The 4,830-nt window shown below is 51.6% G+C and overlaps 1 pseudogene; it reads left to right on the plus strand.

Annotated features, from left to right (window-relative positions):
- Positions 1-1,857: 1,857 nt before the first annotated feature.
- On the plus strand, positions 1,858-3,047 carry LOC116550663 (annotated as a pseudogene).
- The last annotated feature ends 1,783 nt before the right edge of the window (positions 3,048-4,830 follow it).

Genomic DNA, 4,830 nt, shown 5'->3' on the forward strand with positions numbered 1-4,830 from the left:
GCTCACAGTGCTCTGGAATTCCCGAGCCAGAATGCAATGGTGTGATCATGGCTCACTGTGCTCTGGAATTCCCGAGCCGAAATGCAGTGGCGCGATCATGGCTCACTGCGCTCTGGAATTCCCGAGCCGGAATTCAGTGGTGCGATCATGGCTCGGTGCGATCATGGCTCACTCCGCTCTGGAATTCCTGAGCCAGAATGCAGTGGTATGATCATGGCTCACTGCGCTCTGGAATTCCCGAGCTGAAATGCAGTGGTGCTATCATGACTTACTGCGCTCTGGAATTCCTGGGCTCAAGTGACTTTCCCTCCACAGCCTCTTGAGTAGCTGGGACCACAGGCACCATCACACCTAGCTAATTTTTAAAATTTCTTGTAGAGATGGAGTTTGGTATATTGCCCAGGCCTGTCTCAAACAGCCTCCCAAAGTGCTGGGATTACAGGTGGGAGCTCCAACACCCAGCCCCAGGGCCTTGGTTTAAAGGCAACCTCTTGGTCCTGGGAAAAATGTGTTGACTTTGGTTTGTGATTGATTTCAGGAGTCTGGAGCCTTGTGGCTACACTGCATGGCCTCCTGCCTCATGGCAGCCTCTCTGTTTATTTTTCCTGGTGAAAATTAACAGGTGCTCAACTTACAAACCAGTAAGAAACATCTCCAGCCCTGAGGCGCTTTCCTGAGCCCCCCGCCAATCCTGGTGTGTGTGTGTTCAGCCTGAAACACGAATTGGGGCTTGTCTTGCGGTCTGAGGCTTCCTCGTGGCAACGGAGCCGGCGTGTTTCCGGGATGAATGTGCTTCATTTTGCCGCATGGTTCTGATGGCTGCAGAGGACACTGTCACAGGGACATATGGGGACAGTTGTGGCCAATCCCTGCTCCTAGACTTTCACACCCACCTCTCCTGGAATCACAGCTCTGGAGCAACACCCCGATCATCATGCTGGGGCCCCAGTCCCTTTTGGCTTTACCGAAGATGCAGCACAGCCCACCCTGAAGGAAAGAGAGGCAGCAGAGGGGGCAGACTCCTCCCGCCTGGTCCTAACGGCAGGACTAGGGGCTTTCACAGCCTTTGTGCCACCCTAGAAACCTCCCTGTCTGGAGACTCTGAGGGTACATGGGGTTCCCAAGGGCCCCACCCTCAGGCAGCAGCAGCGCCTGCAGCAGGGAGGTTTGCCTCTGGGCTCCCTGCACTGTCCCATGAGCCGTCTGAGGACCCGGACCCGGGGTTGGGATGGACACACAGCAGACAACGGCTGTGGAGTGATGACACGGCAGAGGTTCCATCCAGCAGCACAGGCCGCCTGCCCTGGGGACAGTCCTGTTGGTGACCTGTGTCTCAGCCTGAGTCAGAAAAGGCTTTTTACAGCAAAAGCAGACCCAGAGTGAGGGCATCACTGATTCGGGAGGAAGCTGTGTGCCAAAGGTGACCAGCAGGGACTGCAGACCTGGCCTTTGAGCTTGGAGCCCGTTCAGCCCACGGAGCCCCGCATTGCTTCCCAAAGCAGGCCCCGGACCCCCAGCTGCACCCTGGAGTGGGCGAGGGGGATTCACTGATTCACTGGCGTGTGTCAGGTGGGGCGGGCAGGCATGGGACAGGGGGACGGAGCTGGGAGGAAGACCAGCAGATCCCTGGACACCCCGGGTGAGGCTGTCCCAGATGGGCAGGAATAAAAGCAAGAGAAATAAGACGAAAGGGCTCAAGATGACAGCCTGAGAGCGGCCAGCAAACTGTCCACACCGAGTCCCTGGGCCTGCGGGACCCTGCGCTCCACCCGCACAGGTGGTTTGGGTTTGTTGAGATGTGCTCTGTGGCAGGGCAGCTGCTGGAGCCTCTCTCTTCCAGCTTAGGCTTACGCTACACCAGAAAGGGAAGGGCAAAAGCACCCCTCAGTCCAAAGGACCCCCAGATCAAGAGACCACCCAGGCTGCAATCAACTCCTATGGCGCCTTTAATCACCCCAGCAGGAATGGCAGCTGTAAACAGACATTACATGATTCCCAGGGACACACACTTCTCTCAGGCAAAACTGCGTTTCCATAAACCTTGCAGGAATGACTCGGAGAGCTGGCTGAGCGAGGGCCGCCTGGACACTAGTTTGCTGGCGCCATGTCCTCAGCACCCCCAGACTTGGCGGTCCTGGGAGCCCCAGCCCCTGGAACACTCCAGTCACCTCTCCACTTGTCTGGTAGGGTGTTTCCCCGCCGTGCCTTCATCACCCCACACCCACCCTCTTCTCTCCCACCAGTTGCTCTGCTGAAGGGTGCATTCTCCCCAGGTCCTGCCATGAAGCCATCCTGGGTGCCTCGGTTTCCCCTGCTGGCCAGGCAATCACCAGTGCCTCAGTGGGAATGCCACTCACTGCCGCCATCCGGCCTGGGCTTGATGGGACGCCTGCACCCTACCAAGCTGCACTCCTCCAGCCTGTTCTCTGGACACCTGGATGAGAACAAGGCTACTGACCAGGAGTGTTCGAGCAGGGAGCAGCCTCAGAGACCATCCCATCTCTGCAAACATCCTGAAGCTGCCAAGCAAAGTGCCTCTGAAGGGGCGGCCGAGGACAACAGAAATGTAGTCTGTGTCGGCTCTGAGGCCAGAAGCCCGAGCTCAAGGCATCTGGAGAGCCAGCCCCGCCCCGGCAGCTCTAGAAGATAATCCACTTCTCATCTCTCCCAGCTTCGGGTGTTGCTGGCAGCCCTTGGCGTTCCTGGCGTGTGGCTGCACCGCTCCCGTCTCCACCCCCGGGGTCACGGGTCCTTCTCCCCAGTCTTGCTGTATGTCCCCTCCTCTTGTTAGACTCCAGTCACTGGATTGAGGGCCTACGCGAGTCTAGTATGACCTCACCTGGACTTACTCACATCTGCAAAGGCCCTTCTTCCCAATAAGGTCATGTTGCCGATTCCGGGTGGTTGTAAATTTAGCGGCCACTATGTAGCCCAGTGCCACCTGCCTACAGGCCCCAGGATGCCCAGGAATCCAGTTTCAACTGACATGCATCAGGCTCTGTAGCATCAGAGCCTGGGCCATACTGAGCACTCACATTCTCTGCTAGTATTCCTTCAAGCATTCAGTCCCCCACCACCGGTGCTCCTGCTGCTCCTCCTTCCCAGCCTGCTGGGTTCCCTCCAGCGTGGGCCCAGCCCCCTTCTCCAGGGACTAATAAGATGCCATTTCCAGATATATCGTTGAGTGGCAAAAGCAGACAGCAGTATGCAGTGACCTGTCTTTTGTGTAATAAAACGTAAAAATATGTATATGTGTGTGTTTATTTATAGATGCAAAAGAAAAGCACTGGAGGAATAAATCAGAAACTAATAAAAATGGTGACTTTCCGTGTGTGTGTGGAGTTAGAAGTGGAAGCTCACTGCTCTGAACATACTTGGCTGCAGCGTTCAACTCTAGAACTATGAGAATGTTTTCCAAATTCAAAACAAGAAACTTTAAAAGAAAGCATCTGTAGAAAAGGAAACCAACAACAAGGAAAATTTATATAATGTTTGTAATATAACTAAACAAAGACAAAATTATTTCAAGTGACTTTAGAGCACAGTATTTAGGATTTTTTTTTTCTGGTGGCATGTATTTTAAGGATAAAAAGAATGGCAAGGAAATCATATGTATTGCTCAGTAGGTCTTAGTGTTAAGTCGCATCATTATTTAAATTTTCTTTCCCTTCTAGGATAAACCCAGTAAGTAATTATGTGAATATTGTGAAGAACCAAAATTATTACTACTGAAAGAGACAAAATATACAAATATAGAACCCAATAGGTTAACAGTAGCACTGTAACCTTATAGTTGAATTGGAAATGTGAATATAATCTCATAACTTATTTATTCATTCTGATTGATTGTTTGATTGGTTGTCACCCAGGCTGGAGTGCAGTGGCACAGTCTTGGCTCACTGCAGCCTCAACCTCCCAGGCTCAAGCCAAACTCCAGCCTCAGTGTCTTGAGTATTTGGGACCACAAGTACACCACCACACTTGGCTAATTTTTGCATTTTTTGTAAAGACGTTTCGCCATGTTGCCCAGGCTGGTCTCAGAACTCCTGAGCTCTAGCAATCCATCCGCCTCAGCCTCCCAAAGTGCTGGGACTCCAGGTGTGAGCCAGTGAGCCCAGCTGATCTCATGTAAGTGCTGTTATTACAGGCGCGAGCCATCGTGCCTGGCCAGTCTCATGACGTGAAAACTGAATATGCCTCTCCTAGTTCTTGCCACTGGAAGGGATGGGAAGAAGTGACCACTCGGTACCAGTGAGCACCAAAAGTACCTAGACTTTGGTCTCTAGCACCTTGCCCCACTTGTTAAAAGCTTGTGAGTAAACTTGTTGACTCCAGGTCAGAGGCAGGGAAGATAGATGATGAGCCTGATACTCATCCTCTGCCAGAAATCAGGGAAGGCATCAAATGCAAACAAGGTCACATCGAAGGACCAGGAGGCCAAGGCGAAGATCCTCTCACTGGCCAGGGCATCCCAGAGCAATGGATCTAAATGATACATAAACATCCACTCATTCCTAATGCTACTAAAAAAGAAAGGTTTGAAAAAATTGACCTTGCTTGTTACCATTGGAGTTAATTTTTGTATCAACTCCTTACTCTGAAAATTGATAATTAAGAAGAAAGGGGAAATAATTATGCATTTATCTTTCCTGTACAACCTGTATTTTGGAGTAAGCAAGCAGTAAATAAATAGGGGTTACTAAATAGCAGGTGAAGTGAGAGCTCTTTTTATGAAAGAATTCTGGCTAATGAATCCAGCATGAGCGTGGGGATGTGAAAACAGCAGCGTTTTGCACATCCTCGTGAAAAACAGCTCTAGCAAACATCGCC

The sequence above is a fragment of the Sapajus apella genome, unplaced genomic scaffold (genome assembly GCF_009761245.1).
Source record: "Sapajus apella isolate SASKATOON/1434 unplaced genomic scaffold, GSC_monkey_1.0 scaffold8, whole genome shotgun sequence".
NCBI classification, from domain to species: Eukaryota; Metazoa; Chordata; class Mammalia; order Primates; family Cebidae; genus Sapajus; species Sapajus apella.